The sequence below is a fragment of the Acinonyx jubatus genome, chromosome C2, assembly GCF_027475565.1.
Source record: "Acinonyx jubatus isolate Ajub_Pintada_27869175 chromosome C2, VMU_Ajub_asm_v1.0, whole genome shotgun sequence".
Lineage (NCBI taxonomy): Eukaryota > Metazoa > Chordata > Mammalia > Carnivora > Felidae > Acinonyx > Acinonyx jubatus.
Genome location: NC_069384.1, coordinates 73,128,085 through 73,147,543, shown reverse-complemented (window position 1 = coordinate 73,147,543; position 19,459 = coordinate 73,128,085). Strand labels below are relative to the sequence as shown.

The following is a 19,459-nucleotide window of genomic DNA, read 5'->3' as shown; positions in this document are numbered from 1 at the left end:
TCACTTAATAATAACAGCACTTATAGGGGCGCCTGGGTGGCTCAGTTGGTTAAGCGACCGACTTCGGCTCAGGTCACGATCTTGCAGTTTGTGAGTTCGAGCCCTGCGTCAGGCTCTGTGCTGACAGCTCAGAGCCTGGAGCCTACTTCAGATTCTGTGTCTCCCCCTCTCTCTACCCCTCCCCTGCTCACGCTCTGTGTCTCTCTGTCTCTCAATAATAAATAAACGTTTAAAAAAAATTTTAAATAATAATAATGACACGTATTACACAGCAGAACTTCTCTTATATTAACTCATAACTCTCTTAACAATCCATAATATTATCCCCATTTTACAGATGAAGAAATTGAGGCACAGAGAGGTTGGGTAGCTTGCTGAGTTTCACACAACTAGTCCTGGCAGAGGTGGGATTTGAACTCGGGCAGTCTGGCTACAAATCCTGTGCCCTCAATCACGGCTGTCCTCTACTTTTTATTTACAACCATAGTGAATCACCATCGGGCCAGGAAAAAGGACGGCCAGACTTAAAGATTAAATGAGCATTAGAGCTGCATTAAGTAACTTTTCAGGAGGACCAAGTCTTGCTTTCTGGAGTTGGAGTGGTTTTGCTCCAAGCTGATTTCATCCCTTAAAGGGAACTCATTGGGATGCTGCATGGGGAAGGAGAAAAAAGGACACGGAATGTCCCTCGTCAGCCTAGGCCTCACCATAGCAGAGAAGTCCATGCCATTCCCACGGAGGACCCCCAGACCCTGGTGGGACAGCCGCTGTTTTATAGAATGCTCCAGCAACCTCAGAGGAGAAAAATGCTGAGGACATCACACACCTCTGGGGATACTGGCCTCACGGTAACGCACGTGGAAGACTTCCCGGAGCACATCTCCCAGTAGTCTAGATGCGAATGGTTTGTGAACTAGATGCCCTGGGTTGGGCAATGTGGATTCGTATCCCTGGGCTTCCTGATGGAAGTCTCTGAGATCCTGTAGAGATAGCTGGTGAAAAACCGCCTGGTATGCCAACTCCAAACATTCTTGCTCCAACTTCTGGGTATGACCTGTCTCTATAGGGGTCAGCTTCTCCTCTAAAGAGGGGAACGTTCCATTCTGCCAAGGGTTCTCCTCAGAGAAATCTCATCTGCGGCCGCCATTCCACATTTCCAGACTTCTTTTATTTTGATAAACATCTGCCAAATGTCTGTCCTCATATTGCTGTTTTCCACAAAGAATCACAGGCACTGTGTCTCAGCCTCCTCGAAACCAACCATGGGCAATGCTTCCTTACCCTACCTCCTCTCCATCTTGAATAGACCAGGAAGCTTTTGCGGGGCCGCTCTTTCTAGGGTTTGTATAGAGAAGTCATAAATAGTGCTTTTTGCACACACTACTTGCCCCTGCCCCTTCATTCTGAGGCGGAAATCACTGTACTGGGCAATCACTACCACGGTATGGTCTTTAGATACCCTAAGATTTTCCCCCGGGATACTCAGTGTTTATTCCGACTCTACCTCTATCTGGGATATCCCACAGCTCAGAATTAGTTGAGCCAATATTAAAAGTAGCATGCTATACAACCCAGCCTAGCTGGTCTCATTTTATAAACGTCACACCATTTATAAAAGTGCTTTGGGTGCATCAAAAAGTTCCAGCAAGAGCCAACTCAGAAGGGCCCCATGTTTTGTGTAATGCTCGGTTGTCACTACCTTGAAGTTCTTGATAATTTTTGAGCAAGGAGCCGCACATTTTCATTTTGCAATAATCCCGCAAATTATGTAGCTGGTCCTGACGCTCCCTGCTACTCTACTCTCCCCCTCTCCTCCCCACCCCAACCCCACTCCAACCTGCTCCATGTTTCTGGAGCAGAGAGGTTTGGTTCACAGTAGAACATTGAGGTTTGGTTCTTGAAGCTTTTACGTGATATTTATTAGTTCCCTTTTTTCTAAAGGAGTCTTAGGCCAGCGACATCCCTGTAACATACAAAGATCATCATCCTAGTTCTGCAGGTGAAACAGAGAGAGATGTATGGCTTTAGCCACAGCCCCAGAGCTAGGGAGGAAGACCTCCAACCCTAAGACCTGTATTTTGTAAAGCGGTTGAACTAAACAGTCACTACAGATGGTCTGTAGAGCAAAGCATTATCGTGGTCCTCTAGCATCAAGAGACAGGCAAGCAGCATTTTCCAGAAGGCTGAGGGTTCCAGGCCTATGGGCCAGCCATATTTGTGAATCTAGCTTGCAACGTACTGCCTGACAAGAAAGCATAATTCTTATGTCTACAAGGGGACCTTGAGACGAGGAATCTGGAAGTGAGTGGCTGTCCCAGAGGCAAACTCCCTAAAAGATAAAAGAGGAATTTGTAGCTGCCACACTATTTTGAGATCACGAAGGGTCGGTCAGAGTGAGAAGGCAGCATTTCAAAGTGTGCTGATGATATAGGCCTGGAAAGTCCCTGAGTCAAGGACTGCCAGAGACAGGACTGTGTCCTCTGACAAACACTGTGGTGAGATTTGGAGCAAGTGATTTAATTCCCCTGGTTCCCCTTTTCTAAACTGTAATACCTATTAGCACTGACTGCCTAGGGTTAAGAAGGAATAAACTGGTTTTTACAGTAAAAGCGGGGAGAACACTACTTGGCACATTGTAGCACTCAAGAAGTGATGCTCGTTATTAGGAGGAGGAGGAGCCCTCCCAACTAAAACAGTGGGTACAGTTCAAGACCTCAAGTTTTCTTCAGCCATTTCCTTTCCGGCTTTGCCCCACTGGATCCCAGTGTCCTTATATTCACACATGTTCTTTCAAGATGGCGTCCTGCATCCTGGGAAGCCGAGAGGCTAGAAACTGGAATGCTGGAGGGAGAAACAGGACACCACCTATGAAGTGTTCTTGCTAAAAAAAATCCAAAACACGGACTCTGGGCAGCCCATATACAGAAAATCTAGGGGACAGAACTACCACAACCATATAAACTATAGGACTGCATTCAGTAAGATCCATACTGTGGCAAATTCTATAGCACAAGTAACTTTGCTTCTTTAAACAGCAATAACAAACAAAATGCTAGAAAAAAAAAATAGAGGAAGATACCTATAGATTAAAACAATCGTAAGAGACCTATCAACCATTTACAATATATGAACTTTATTTGTATCCCAATTCAAATAAATTTTTTTCATGTAGAAGATAATCAGGGAAATATAAACACTGACCAAATAGTAGATTATACTAAGGATTATTGAATTAGCGTCGAAAAGTGTTAGGTTTCGTGGTTAAAAGATTAACGGTTTCATGGTTAATGTTTTGGGAAGAATCTCTGTCTTATGGAAATACAAAATGAAATACATATACTCGTGATGTCTGGGATTTGCTTCAGATGAATCCAGGGAGAGGAGGGGATCGAGATAAAGCAAATTGGCCAGGAGTTTGGTAAGTAATAAAGCGGGGCACCTGCTATTTATGTGTTTTTATTACAGTATTCTTGGTACTCTTCTATGTGGTGAAATATTCTACAATAAAAAGGAAAAGGAAACCCAGTTGAGTCTGTGGGTTTGGTGAAGTGGTGGTCCCCTGAGGAAAGATTCTTCCCCGGGGTAAGACTATTGCCATGCAAAGGTTTGGGGAGTTACTCACCTCTTCTGTTTTGTTATCTGTAAAGTGGGGATTGGATAATAACACATGCCTCATGGGGCTGCTATGAATATTGAATAACTAAGATATAAGTAAAGCGTATACAACATGGCCTGAGTAACAAGGTAAGTACTGTAGGACGTTTGCTATTATTACAGCATATTAACCAGCCTGCAGTGCTTCACCACATCAACCAGAACTAAGTCTCCACAGAACTCCACACCTCACCAAATGCCTTCACAGACACCACCTTTTTTGAGCTTCACAACTGCCCCTGGAGAGAAACACTGGTCTCATTCCCATTGGGCAGATGGGAAAACTAAGGCTCGGTTCATGGTGATGAAAGCCAGGTAATGGCCAAACCTGCACCAGGGTCAGGTGTGCTGACTCCATCCCACGGCCTCTCCAATGTAACAAGGCTGCCCCTTGGGGATGAGTCAGAGGATAAGATTAGATACTCAGTTTTACGTAATCAAAAGCTCGATGTTGTCTCCACATGTTGCGAGACATTGGTCTCTGCATGTCTCCGCATGTTGTTGTCCCCTTTCCCTGGCTGGGGAAGGCTGATCACACTCATTTGGAGCGGACGGATGACTCATAGCCCCAGCCTGGGCTGGAGGAGGCCACGGACCTTAGGCAGCCCCTCCAGGTAGAGTTTGGCCAGCCAGGCCTCTGTCCTGTGGTCAAGGAGCTTGTCACCGGCTGGGTCTAAGCATGGGTCTGCCAACAGGGCTAAGGAAATATAGCAGACAGGAGCCACCCCGAGGCCGTAACTCAGGAAGGAGACTTCCTCTGATCTCGAGGGGGTAAGGGGCAGGCAAGTGGGTCCCAAAACACTAGTCCAAGGTTTCAAAACTAGCTTCTCTCAAAGAGAGAAATCCTCGGGCAGCCATATGGTTGATCCTGTTAGTGATTTCTTCCAAGAACAGGCCTGGAGGCTCTGGGCTCTTTGAATATACATTAATAATAATAATAATGAATCCTACCATTTATTGAATGCTGGCATCGTGCCAAGCACCACAGACATATTTCTCATTCAGACATTCTTCATTTACAATACACTGTGGAGCAGGTATTTGTTTTTATTCAAACAAGGCAGAAGTTTAATTTTTTTTTAATCTTTATTTATTTTTGAGAGATAGAGAGAGAGAGAGAGAGAGAGAGCGCATGGGGGAGGGGCAGAGAGAGAGAGGGAGACACAGAATCCGAAGCAGGCTCCAGGCTCCGAGCTGTCAGCACAGAGCCCGACACGGGGCTCGAACCCACGGACCGTGAGATCGTGACCTGAGTTGAAGTGGGACACCTAATCGACTAAGCCACCCAGGTGCCCCTATATTTAATCCACCATATATGTGCACACCTACTCATGCATTTGGCATATATATATATATACATAAAACCCCACAGCTCATTGTTTTTATGAAAATAGGATCATACCTTATTCAGCAACTTTTTTCATATATTCATCTATCTTGTTTCCAACCCTGTGCATATAAACATGTGAGAGACCAGAAGGAAACCTGGAATAAGCAAGAAAGGTTACTGGATGTCTCTAAGAGAAAAGTACATATTGTTCAGAGCACACCCTTTGAATCTCTGAGTTCATTCTGCAGCTCTGTAAGTGGTAGGGGACAGAGGGCACACAGCGGTTCTTGACTGTGGACACACAAATGAGCCAGGCAACCTTCCTCTGTGCAAGCAAGGCCAGTTCATTGTGTCCATTGGAAAATGCATTTCAAGTTTTCTCACCTACACGTGTCTGTTTTTTGGGTTCTCCTTTGACCCAACTGTAACATCTCTCTAGTTCATTCAATGGTAAGCGAAAATCTTTCACGGGTGTTCATTTGTTATCTGTTTGAGAGCTGTAATTTTACATCCCTTGGAAATCCTCTTTCCACAGCAGGCATTACTTTTATTGTAGAGATGGGGAGATTGACGTTTAATAAAATAAGCCAATGCTCAAGGTAACACTGTTGGTAAATAGCAAAATTTGGATTCAAAGTCATGTCTGTCCATCTCTAAAGCGACCATGCAATCCTGCCTGGATGGATAACTTTAAAGGAGCAAGTACTAGCTACACGCCAGGTACCAGTCTAGGTATTTTAGATGTGCTAACTCATTGAACCCTCCCTGTAACCTATGAAGCGACTGTGGCCTTGTTATCGCCACCCCACACCCCATAGAAAGGAAAGCAAGCTGTGCACAGAGAGGTCAAGCGGCCAAAGTGGGATACAGAGCCGGGCACCAGAGCTGACGCTCTTAGCCGCTACGTGTCCCTCCCAGCTCCTCTCTCTATCTGTGTTCTGGTAAACTGAAGCCACCCCAGTCAGTCATTTGGATGATTATCGGTAAAATAACACTGCCAGGAAATTTCGGTCTTGAAAGAAGCTAGAGGCAGGTGTATTCATTTCCCATGGCTGCCATATTGAAGTGCCCAAAACTGGGTGGCTTAAAACAACAGAAATATATTCCTTCACGATTCTGGAGCCTGGAAGTCTGAAACCAAGGTGTTGGCCGAGGCACGCTCCCTCCGATGGCTCTAGGAGAGAATCTTTCCTTGCTTCTGCTAGCTTCTCGCGTGTGCCCAGAATCCTCGGCGTTCTTTGTCTTATAGATGCATCCTTCCAATCCTCTGTCTTCACATGGCGTTCTCCTTGTGTGCCTCTGTGTCTCCACAGCATCTTCCCTCGGTGCCCATCTGTCTGTGTGTCCCCATTTCCCTTCTTATAAGGATACCAGTTGGGTTGAATGAGGGCCTGCCTATAGTCTTCACCTTAACTTGGTTAAATCTGCAAAGACCCTATTTCCAAATCAGGTCACATTCCCAGGTACTGAGGGTTAAGATTTCAATGTATCTCTTTTGTTGGGGTTGAAGAGATACAATTCAGCCCGCAACAGGCACCACACTGGAGGTTACCCCTCCTAAAGTGTCTCCGGACCATGCTAGTCGCAGGAGAAGCTCTATAGTGAAAAGGTTCCTGTGGTCTCACAAATGAGGAAAAGCCACACCCTGCATGTAGATTCCCCTGCGGTGATCCTTAGGGAAATTCACACACCTCACATGACCCTAAGACCACTGAGGCCTAGTCTCACATTGTGACCCTGCAATTTCTTGAATGTGTGACCTTGGGCAATTTATTTTCCTGTCTGGCCTTCAGTGTGCTCATCGGTAAAATGGGAGTGAAAATTCCTAATTGGTTACTTACGGTAGGTTGACCAGTATCACAAACAGACCCCAAAAAGTATAATGCCTTGGAAACAATAGGATATGTTTCTTTCTTGCTCGGGACTGAGCAAGGAACATGCTGGCCGGGTAGTCTTTCTCCACACAGGCATTCTGGAACCATTTTACATCTGTGGCTTCCAAGGGCATCCGGGGGTGGTCCCCGTCCCTCCCCCTCCCACCCTTGGGGGCAAGGTAGAGGGCTTGGAGAGTGCTTCTGGGGAGCTTTTCACAGGGCCGGGCTCTGTATGGAGCAGCTCACTTCTGTTCCTGTGCCACTGGTCAGAACCCAGTGCTGTGACCGCCACTAACTGTAGAGGGGGGTGGAGAACGGGGTTCCTGGAGGAGCGGGTTATTTCCCAGCAGGACCTCAGCCCTGAAGAAACGGCAGGAGGAACTTCTGGCTGAAAATGAGCCATCTCTGACACCCTTACCTCGCAGGTGCATTCTGAGGATTAAGCGCCGCTTTTGACATATGCAAAGTCCTTAGCATCACACACAACTAAACAAAGGGCAACAGTTTAAAAATGAAAAGGAGACGAAGAGGAAGCCCCTTGAGAGATGGAATAAGAGACCGGCCTTGGGGCGCAACAGAAGTGTGGGACCCTCCTCGCTGCTCTTCCCAAGGCATCCCAGGGGCTGCTGGCCGGTGTGTGGCAGGGAAAGGGGAGCAGAGGCCCTCGGGGTGTCATTCAGCCCCGAGCAGCTCCCCCCTCCCCCCCCCCCCCCCCGTTTCCTTTCCCACCAGATGGAGAAGCGTGTGCTCCAGAGTCTTGACAGCCTCAAGGCTTCCTGGCGGTGGCCCCCAGGACTGCAAACCCCACCTTCCTGTCTTTGCGGAGCCAGCTGAGGGGTGGGCAGCACGCCAGGCCCCCGCAGCAGCCCCTGGAGCACACGCCAGTTGCAGACTCTCAGGATGCTGGAGGGAGGGAACGGGCTCTCACCAGATCACCGCAGCCACGGCCTCACTTGCAAAGGACTCCAGACACCCACAGCCCGTGCTTCATCCCGCTCCCGGCTTCCCCCGCTACCTGGCCACACAGCACAAATGAGAAGTGACCATTTCCAGACCTCCCGCCCTCCGGACTCCATTGGTCCTCAAGGTGCCTCAAAGAATGCACCTTTTCATTTTAAGTCCGCATTGATTATTAAGCTGTACCTCACATCACGTCCCCAACCCCTCAACATGAATGCGGTTCCAACAGATGTCCCCCACAGCCCCTCCCCACCTTTCTCGAATGTAAATAAGCTTCTCAAGCTGCCATCCATATATACACACAACTCTGCTTTCGGCTCTTCCCGCTCTGCTTTGTATACACTTTCCCATGGATCTGGGTCATCGTGGTGTTGAGTATCTCACAGGGCTGCAAAAAAATATGGACAACGTATTTTGCTTGAGACTCTTAATACCCAGAACATCTGGGTGATGATGCTCAGACAACTGGAGAGATTCTTGCTGATGCTGCAAGTCTCCAAGTGCAAGTTCCCTTGCAGGCAGAAAATGCTGGATTTTGCATCTGTTCGCAAGAACATGGGTTTGCTCAAGCCCAGTGGACCGTGGGGTGTGACAGTGATTTCTTCCTTGCAAGTGGCATGACCTCCAGGAGTTGCCGTTGGCCGCCGTCGCGAGTACAGTCCAAATTTATTGGCTTTGATGCCCGCCCGGTTCCCTGTGTAAATTAAAATGTGACATTATTACACCCTCCAACAGCCCACTGGTGACCTTTAGCACACTCCCCCCTCCGCAGCCATTATTCAGCATAATTTGACTGGTTGGAGGCAAGTTGGGGGAGTGGGGAGGGCTGGGAGGGGGCAGGGACAGGCAGAGTCCAAATTAGAAACAGATTTAAAGAGCATTTGCAGGGAATTAGGCAGTGGGCCAGGAGTGCTTGCTGGCAGCATGTGTAACCCCTCTTTAGGGACTGTCAGCTCCTCCTAGGTTTCCACAGCGGATGTGTCCCGGCCAGAGCGCAGCTGGGTTTCAGTTGTCAAATCCACAGCCAAGACATCTGAGAAGGAGGCGGAGTGCCTGTGTGCACACGTGTGTACGCGCCCAGGCCACACTCACACACACACACACACACACACGCACGGCCCCGAGGACACTCCCAGCACAGTCCCACACACGCACACCTACAGAGGTGCACGCTGAGTTGTCCACGCACTCCCGACACGACAGACAGATGCAGGTGCACGCGAAGAGAATCAGGACAGACACACACACTGATGTGTGTGCGCACAGACTTGGGCTGTGCCCCTGCCGACACCTCCTAAGAGGAATCCCAGAGCAGGTTTATCAATCCACGCCCCCTTGCCCCTCCCCAGAATGTCTGTGTGACGTTGGCTTAGCCCTTCAACCTCTCTGAGCTTCTGTATCTTCGACTATAAAGTGAAAGAAGGCAGCCGTGACCGTTGGAGTGAGATCATAAAGGTGAACACCCAGGTAAACCATGCAGTGGCATTCAGGTGTGAAACATGGTGAGGACAGGGGTGGTGGTGACAGTGATGAAAAGAACAAGCCCTTGGTCCACATCCTCTCTAGAGGGAGCATAAAGAGCTCACTGACTTGATGCTTACATTGTTATAAAAGAGTGAGAAGAGCTTTGCCTCATGTGGGGAATGGGGCAGAGAAAGACCAAGAGCCCCTGCGGCCGGAGGAGGGCAGGATGCACCATGCCCCATGCCCGGCATGCACCTCTCTGTGGCTCTCCGCTGCCCGGGAGGCCTGGCCATGGGCTCGTGCATCAGGATTCTCTGCTCTCCCATCTCCCTCCCTCCGTGTGCCTGCTGTTCCCACCAAGATCCTTCACATCAGCTCGTCCTGCATCCACACCCTTGGTGAGGAAGATCTTCCCTTCTCTCCTCTCCTTCCTTACCCTTGGGGTTCTCCTCTCCAGCCACCCTCATTCCCAGAGCCCCACCCACCTTGAGTCCCTCCAGGTTCTGATCAACCTCAGCTGCCTGTTCCTAGAAACCTACTATGTACCAACAGGTCTTCGTTCTGGGTGCTGCGGGGCTGGGAGAGGGTGGTAAGACAGGAATTAGATGTCACCCCTGCCCCACAGGGTTCACAGCCCAGCACAGAACACAATAGAGACCCAGTCAGCAAATGTCAGAAGAGGGCACGGCACTAGATAGACCCTGGGAGATCAAAAACCACCAAAGCACACCCTACTGTGCGGGCCAGGACACTCTATACCAAGTGACCCAACGTAGGGCAAGAACCAGAATGGGTGACGCCAGTTCCTGAAAACAAACTTCCATATGGAGCTGGTCCCAAGACTCATAGCCCCACTGCACATCAGATTTCCCCTGTGCCAAAATCCAGACGGATTGGGCGGTGGTGATAGGGGAGGGACTAGAGACATAAGGGTGGCAAGGTGTTAGGCACAGCAGCAAGCTTTTCTAGACCTTCATTTAGTCAATAAATATTTAAGGAGCACCTCCTACGTGTGAAGTGCTGGGGACGCAATGATAAGTAAGACACAGACCCTGATTCGAGGAGCTCAGTGTCCAGAAAGAGAACACTTAGTGCACAAACAAGCAATGCCAGTGCAGGGGGATATGTGCTCTAGAGGAACGGGCTGGGCGTGTGGGGCTCTGGGGCACAGAGGAGCCATCTCATTCAGACAGGAGGACGAGAGAAGGCTCCCAGAGGGGTGGGCACACAGGGGGCCAGAAGGAGTTCGGATGGGTGCCAGGTGAAGAGGGAGCTGGAGCGAGCGCAGAGTGAGACTAGAGAGATCATCGTGGAAGGTCTAAGCGGCTCACTCACTCTCTCATTCACTGATTCAACAAGTATTATCAGCAGCCATGTGTCAGGCCCTATGCTGGGTGCCGAGACTGTGATAGGGAGCTAGACTGGCACAGGAGGGCTGAGCTGAGGTTGTAACAGTGTGGTCGGAGAGGAATCCATAGCTTTGAGAAATTGACCATCAACTTTACTTGGATGGTGGCAGAGAGGGAGGAGGAATGATTTAAGGTGATTCTCAGGTTCCTAGCTCGGTGCTGAGTGGGAGGTGCCCTTCTGTGCAGGGGGAAGGGGACACACACAGGGAAGCAGCTGAGGAACTGGGGAAATGATGCGTCTGCACTGGTCTTGCCCGTTTGCAGGGCCAATGAGACAGTGGCAATACTCAGCACCTAACTCGGGCTGGTCGCCACCCAGACGGGAGTAAAGCCCCAGCTGAACATACGGGGAGCATCGGAGAAGGTGGCAAGAGATTAGCCAGTTGTCTGGGGCCCAGCTCAGAAGGGTAGGGTTTCAGACGGTGTTCTAGTCCCAGAGTTGAACTAGCGTGCTAAAGGCAAAACGTCAGTTCATTCCATGTCTTCAGCTATTGGGATTGTGCTACCAAAACAAGCCCCAGCTCCCTCCGGTCGAGGAGCTCTCTGGATGCAGTCAGCATGGCTTAGGAAGCTGGGGAAGGAGCCGGCACCCACACGGTACAGTCTTTCATGTGTTAGGTCTGTTCCCCACAGCACTCAGCACAGAGCTGGGCAGATAGTAAGTGCTCAATAAATACTCTGCTAGGAGCAAGTAGACACGTAGCAGAAAGCAGGAGTCTCACAGTGACGAATGCAGCACTGACCTCAACTGGGCCCCTCCCTGCGGGGTCTTTTGGTCACATTAGGAGAAAGCCCCATTTGCTTCTCATCCTCCATAAAGATGGCAGCTTTTAGTGCCTACCTCTACCCTTCTGGAGCGGAGGTCAGAGACTTGAAGCTGACACCCTTTGAAACCTCAGACGTTAGCCCTGCAATCGGATTCCCTAAAATACTGCCACTTTGATGAAGTCCAGGCTGGCTTGCTTAAAATAAATACCCAGACATCACAAATCAAACTGAGATTTAGGACCTGGAATAAAGGAGAAGAAACAGCCAACCCAAGACATCAGAAGAGCATTTCAGTGCGAAAGCTCACCTCCCGTGGACCAGGCCTCGTTTGAGTAGGTCAGTTTCAAACATTTGCACCGAAGGATGACTGTTTAATCAGCAGAAAGGACAACGTGGAAACCTGGAGTGACAGGATCCTAATTTTTTTTTTTTTCCTACTAAAAAGCTAAAAAGCAGCTGGGCGTTCACGGTTTGGGAGGCACCTTACCCAACTGCAATTGCCAGACAGAGGTACGGATCATCAGTGCCAGCAGGGCCCTGTTCAAAAGCATCCCCTCCTCCATGGCGGTGACCTCTTCGAAGCTTCCAGCTAGCTGCCCCTGCAATTCACTAGTGTCCCGGGCACAGGGCCAGTGCGTTTCCTTTAATCCCAGCGCCACCCTTAGTGACGTGGCTCAGTGGACCCCTAGGGCTGCAGAAGAGGCAGCTGAGAGGGAGGGCCTCGGAGCCAAGATCTCCAGCAATGTGGGCAAGGCTGAGTCCGACTCCACCTCTGAAGTTGTCCCTCATCTGTGCTGTGGATGCGAACTGTGAGCGAACTCCACCCCATCTGCCTAATTTCTCTTTTGAAACATTTTATTTATTTTTAATTGTTTCAGTGTTTATTTGTTTTTGAGAGAGAGAGCGCGCACGAGTTAGGGAGCGGGGCAGAGAGGGAGACACAGAATCCGAACCATCAGCACAGAGCCCGACGCAGGGCCCGAACCCACGAACTGTGAGATCATGACCTGAGCTGAAGTCGGACGCTTAAGCGACTGAGCCACCCAGGCGCCCCATCTGTATTTCTCCTCAAATAGAAAAATATCTTGTTTCTTGTCACGCCTGTCACTCTCTGAGGAGCAGACTTCTCTAGAGTAAATTATATGTATGCTGTGTAAACAAAAAAGGTATTAGAGAAATGCCAATATACAGAGGCAGGGGTTCAATCAAATAAATATACCATACTTCTGGTTCCCAGATAGTGAAACTTTGGCTCAAATTTATTCTAAGATAAAACCTGATCCTGTAAAATATACTCTAATGAATACATCACACAGAGTATTTGTTTTTCAAAATGAGGAAAAATAGATTCTCTTATCAAATACTTGGGGTTTGCAATAGATTCGTATTAAAATAGGAAACTTAATATTTTTTCAGTTCCTGAACAGTAAAAGCAGTGGGAAAAGCATGGGAAAAAACGAATCACAAAAAATCTCTCTTCCCAGATGCCGGGTCAGGAATATCTCCCCTGGAACCTGAGATGATGAAGTTGTCATAGAGATATAAAATATGAGAAAAATATAAACAACTAAGAAATAGACCAAATGTGGCCTCTCCTAAAATGAAGTGAGCAGTTGGGCCTGTGCTGCATGCCCGAAGGGTGTGTGGTCCCTGCCTGGCCGAGAATAGAAGCAGCCGCCACCAGCCGGTGGCCGCCACCGGGATGGGAGTGGGACCGGTGGACTTCCTGCCTTTTGGTCGGACAGGCTGCCTTCCTGAATTACTAGGTCTAGGAAGCGGTGTTGACAGGGGTGGGGGGAGACGGGGGAGAAGTCACACGTGTCACCTAAAACCCCCTCCCGGCCTTCCTCCTAGCTGTTTCCGCGCTTCCCCTCCTACAGACCAGTTACCTAATTTGCACCACACGGAGATGGTATCTGGGACCTCTAACGGCTCTGAAATGCCACAGTTCTATAACTCAGATACAAAACCAGTTGTATGTCATCGGAAAAAGCTCAGCCCCGACTCCCAGGTTGCTCGATGTCATGGGTAATACGCCAAGTGTCGTGGTCAAGGACTCCAACAATGGCTTTCTGTGCTGAACACTTAGCATGTACTTGGCCCATGTGGGCATTACTAGCACCCACGAGAAGACAGAACACACCCAAGGCAGAGTAGCCCCCCCAAGCAGCCCCTGGGGTGTTCAACCCCCAACCCCAGTCTCTGTCCATCCCACCACACTGGACACTGGACTCTTTCTGGAGGTTCAGGCGAGGCACACGTAAGGGTCCTTCTGCCTCATACCCCCTTCCACTGGCAGCACTGGGAGTAACAGTTACTCCTGACCTTCCGTCTCCCCAGGGGAGGGTGATTTGCCTGACTGGTAAGTCAGGGAGAACCCACGCCTGCCGGATCCTACTCCTCGGCCTCTCAGACCGGGGCTGGGCTGGGCCAGTATATCCAAAAAGTATCATTTCAACATGTGCTCAAGCGTCACATGTGGCTACTGGCCACTGTCCTGGCCAGTGCAACCTTAGAGGCTGACCCACCCACCTCCCGAACTCCGGCTTGAACATTTCCGGGGGCGGAGAGGTCCCCACCTTCTGAATCACTCCAGTTACTTGGTGGGTGCCTCTGGGTGCCAGAAACCTCTTCATATCATGCTGAAATCTGCCTCCGTACAATTCCCCATCTCAGTACAAGCCACGCCTTCTGGACTACCTTTCCCCCACGATGGCTCTTCTGGCGTTTAAAGACAGTGGACGCACCCTCCTTGTTCCCCAGCGTCTGGCTCTTATCAGGGTTAAATGGCCCCTGTTACTTTAGTTCTTCCTCACACGACTTCGTTTCTTGGCTCCTCACGAGCTCATCCTCTATTGGACCCCCGTCTGCCACTGAACTCACGTCTGTCTCTCTGAAAGACAGAATGGGTCACATTCCCCCAGAAAGTTCCTCAGCCTCTTTCAAGTACCCAGATCCCTCTTTCCTGGCTCCTGCCTCCCTGAGTCACCGCCCAACTTCGGTATTGTTTGGTGGGACACAGCTTCTGGTTTTTCCTCACTGGAGAACACTATATTTATATCTGCCATGGGCACCTGTTGTTTTTCGACTACCCACTATCCAATCTGCCTAATTTAGAAGAATCCCAAAATAAGGGAGAGGCACAGCCCCACCCACTGTGGTGGAGGCCAAAGGGGAATAGACATTCACCCTCCACACTTCAAGGCACCCAGTCTATCACGGGTTCATGCCTGAGCTTTTGAATCCAACAGCGAAGCCTGAAAGCAGAGGTTTCCGAGATTTATTTATGATGGTGGTGGCAGTCAAGAGTCCCGAGAAGAGGCAGCAAGTGTCCTGAGGTGGTGGCATCAGGGGAAAGAACCTACTTCTGTTGCCTGCAAACAAGGCCCCGACTGGCAAAAGAACCACAGACAGACGGTGCCCTGTGAACACGGGCTGCGCCTCGGGCAAGTCGTCTTCCCTCCTCGGCCTCTGTTTGAGTGGGTCCATCTGAGCTGCGCCCTTCATTCCTGAGTGTTTCGCACATTCTTCCTGATGGTTGAGAGATGTGGCCGAAAGTGAAATGGAGAGAGGTCCAGAATATCAGACTGAGCCCTCGCTCCCAGTTCTTTGAAACAGTTCTCCAGAAGTAACTGAGTTCATGGCCTGAGTCCAAGGCCATGCACACTGGATGAAAATGCAAACCTCACCATGGCAGGGATTTTTGTGTCACCCTGTATTTCCCCACTCCAAATCCACCTGGGGCTCTGAACTCCAAACCGTTTTCCAAACCGAAGCCAAATTTGAGATGAGAATTCTCGTGCCTTTCTCTGCTATCACCAGGGATGACTGGTCCCATGGCCACCTTGGAGGAGAGCCCCGAGGCCCTGGACGTATGGCGGCAGAGAACAGCACAGGTCTTGGAGTCAGGACAACCTGGGTCCTCACCACAGCTCGAGACCCCTGATGTTGAGGGACCCCGGGCCAATGGCTCCCCTTTGCTGGGTCTCAGGTTTTCCGCATGGAAAACAAGGCAGAGAGTGATTTTTGAGGTTCCTCTCAATTCTGATCCTCTGTGACCCTGATCGCCTTACTGTTTTTTCTGCTTCTTTCTGTCTTCGATACTAAAACTTTACAAGTTTCTGAAGGGATAAACAAAATACGATATATCCATACCGTGGAGTATTATTCGGCCGTAAAAAAGAATAAAGTACTGATGCAGGCTCCAGTAAAGACGAACCTTGAAAATATTAGGCTAAAAGAAAGGAGCCAATCACCAAAAACCACATAAGGTATGCTTTTCAGAATAGGCACATTTACAGGGACCTGAAGGAGACTAGTGGTTGCCTAGAGCTAGCAGCGAAGGGGTGCTCACTGACAAGAGACACAGTATTTCTTCTTAGGGTGATGAAAATGTTCTAAAACGGACGAGGGTGATGGTTGCACCACGCTCCGAACTTACACAGTATCTTGAATTTAAAATGAAATATATTTATAATCCAACAATTCTATGTTGTTTGGTTTTTCCGGTTTCTCCTTTGGTCAATTAGCCAAAATTAATAGATCTGTTTGAATGTAACGTCTTTAAAGCTGCCCCTTCTCGAAAGGTCAAATTAGCAGGCTAAAAGGATCCGAAAAAGGAAGGATGGGGTCTGACAAATTCCCGCACTTGAGTGCAGAGAGTTTGCTGGGAGTAGCTTCTCTTGTCTCTGGACTTTTTATTAGACTCTGACACATCCTCATCTGAAGAAGAAATACAGGGGCACCTGGGTGGCTCAGTTGGTTGGGCGTCCGAGTTCAACTCAGGTCATGACCTCACGGTCTGTGGGTTCGAGCCCCACATAGGGCTCTGTGCTGACAGCCCAGAACCTGGAGCCTGCTTTGGATTCTGTGTCTCCCTCTCTCTCTGCCCCTCCCCTGCTCATGCTCTCTCTGTCTCAAAAATAAATAAAAACATTTAAAAAAATGTTTTTTTTTTAAAGAAATACGGAAAAGTGCCCACCATACTTGAATGTGCACACCAATCACCTAGGGATCTTATTAAAATACAAATTCTAGGGGCGCCTGGGTGGCTCAGTCGGTTAAGCATCGGACTTCGGCTCAGGTCATGATCTCACAGTTTGTGAGTTTGAGCCCTGCGTTGGGCTCTGTGCTGACAGCTTGGAGCCTGGAGCCTGCTTCGGATTCTGTGTCTCCCTCTCTCTGCCCCTCCCCAGCCCGTGCTCTCTCTCTCTCTCTTAAAAATAAACATTAAAAAAAATTGTTTTAATAAAATAAAATACAAATTCTAATTTAGTAGGTCTGGGGTGGGGCCCAGAGTCACCATTTCTAACCAGCTCCCCAGTGCTGCCCGTGCTGCTGGCCTGTGAGGCACACAAGTTGCCAGGCTCCGAGGTCGCACAGTCTGGTGTGGCTGTGGGTCACTTGCCTTATGACTGATCGGAACTCAGATACGGTGTGCGTGAACGAGCGAGAGAATGGAAGTGATGTAAGTGGGAAATAGACACTGGATTTTATAGACTGAGTAACAAAAGAATGTGAAATAATTGTTCTATTGGTTGTTTGTTGAAATAATGTTTTGGATTTTCTATTTTAAATAAAATGTATTATTATTTTTTAATTACAAGTTTTATTTGTGGATGATACCAGTAGTCCCCTGCTCCCCACCATTATTCATTCTCTCTTCTTCCTTAATAACAGATTTTCAGCTGGCTCGTGGGGGTCACTGGAAACAAAGACTACATTCCCACTTGAAGAAGGAGAGGAGGAAGAAGAGGAAGAAGAAGGAGGAGGGGGGGAGGAGGAAGAGGAGGAGAGGAAGAAGAAAACTACATTCCCCAGTTTCCCTTGCAGCTAGGTGGGGCCACATGACCAATCACCACATAGAATGAATGGGAAAGAATCATCTGGCTTCCAAGAGCTTTCTTAAGAAATCACATAGGTGCAGGGTGCTTGGGTGGCTCAATCTGTTTAGCATCTAACTTTGGCTTAGGTCAAGATCTCGTGGTTTGTGAGTTCAAGCCCCACATTGGGCTCAGCGCTGGTGGAGCCTGCTTGGGATTCTCTCTCTCTCTCCCTCTCTGCCTGCCCCTTCCCCACTTGTGCTCCCTCTCTCAAAATAAATAAATTAACTTAAAAAGAAATTACATAGGTGCATTCTTTCCTCCTTTTCCTTTATTCCTTCTTCCATCCTGCTGCCCAGAATGCAGAGATATTGCCATCTCGGGCCCTGAGTTCAAGGCCATGCACAGTGGATCAAAATGCAAACCTCATGATGGCAGAGATTTTTGTGTCTCCCCATATTTCCCCCGCTGCTGTAATGCCAGTGCCTAATTGATGCTGGATAAATATTTGCTGACTGACTAAAGAAATGAATGAAGGGACAAGTCTGGGTGTCCGATATACTAGGGAGGTGATTCAGCCCCATACCACCCACCTGGACTTTTACATGAGAGAACCAAACTTATGCCTTGTTTAAACCCAAACCTAATCCTAATCAATACAATATGAAAAAATCCTTAACTGATTTATGCCATGGAAGGTTTACATGAAATGCTAGGCTAAACCTCAGTAAATCGAATCACATTCTCAATGCTGCGTGATGTTCATCTTTTCAGTGTTGCAGATTAGTCTACACTGCCAAAATGCATTCTTTTGTTTGTGTAGTAAGTTGAGGTTTCAATATTTCAAGTTTCTAAAATTAAGCTATGCCTCTCACAGTGCTTTCTTACTTACAATTCAAAGCATTGTAGAAATCCAACACAGCAATAGTTTTTCCTAAAGGCCCTAGAGTACAGGTGAGTTAGCATCAAAAAGAAGCATTTTGTAAGATAACGAGGAGCTAATTTCCTTTCCAGATTAAGGGAAAATCTTCCATCTCGTTCTCTGTCCCTTACACTTCACTGTTTCTAAACCCAACAGGAATTTTACATCAGAGAGGTTAGTAATAGATTTTAAGCAAAAACAAATGTCTTTCTTATTTTTGAAAAAAATCATTTCTTTGCATTTGCCCAAGTTTTCAGCCCTACTGATGTCTGAGAAGAACTGAGCCTTTATACAATGCTCTGCAAAAGAAAACAAAACAAAACAAAACAAAACAGTCTCTGTAGCTTTGGACAAGCAAGACAGCAGAGTACTTAATTCTGGTATGCAAACCGGTGAGGATGAAGGTTCCGTCAACACTGTATGGGGCCCCATGTGCTAGTTCCCTATGCTCAGAAGAAAGGATTTCAGGGGCGCCTGGGTGGCGCAGTCGGTTAAGCGTCCGACTTCAGCCGGTCATGATCTCGCGGTCCCTGAGTTCGAGCCCCGCGTCAGGCTCTGGGCTGATGGCTCAGAGCCTGGAGCCTGTTTCCGATTCTGTGTCTCCCTCTCTCTCTGCCCCTCCCCCGTTCATGCTCTGTCTCTCTCTGTCCCAAAAATAAATAAACGTTGAAAAAAAAAAATTAAGAAGAAAGGATTTCAATAAGCCCTGAGTGGGTAGCAGGTTAGACTAGGGTGGAGAGGAGAGGGGCGAGTAGAGTGGGAAGAAAACCAATACAGACTGGCCCTGGTGTTTGCACTTGGACCCTTCCCAAGGGCAAGGATGAGTTACAATTACCCATCAGCAGGATGGCAAGGACAACACCCATGTGATTTTTTTTCGCCCTTCCAATTCCCTGGCCTGGAAGCCTCATTCTTCATTCCAGACTCACCAGGCTTTGAAGTTGTAAGGAGGCCATGTATCAGCTGCCGGTCATGTTGGATTCATGAGTGGTCACTCGGGGACAGGTTTTGCTGGAGGTTCCAGCTGCTGGAAGGAACCCTCAGTTCTGTAACACTAAAGGAATTCTGGAAGGAGAATTTAATCAAATGGCATCCTTACTGCTCACAACACTGTTCTGCAGGACTGGAAGCCTCATGTTTGCTGTTACCGAGTTGACCCATAAACACAATGTCTGGATATTTCTAGACAGAAATTGTCTGATATGTAAGCTCCCTGATTTCAGCTGAAAAAAAAAAATTAAATATGCCAATGGTAC

The 19,459-nt window shown here is 48.5% G+C and overlaps 1 long non-coding RNA gene across 1 annotated transcript; it reads right to left on the bottom strand.

Moving 5' to 3' along the window:
- Positions 1–5,062: 5,062 nt before the first annotated feature.
- LOC113599753 (uncharacterized) lies at positions 5,063–19,264 on the bottom strand. The gene is made up of 3 exons (XR_008297729.1): positions 19,133–19,264; positions 14,207–14,352; positions 5,063–8,512 (listed from the first exon to the last, which is right to left on the bottom strand). It is a non-coding gene; the product is annotated as an uncharacterized LOC113599753 (long non-coding RNA).
- Between the last annotated feature and the right edge of the window lie 195 nt (positions 19,265–19,459).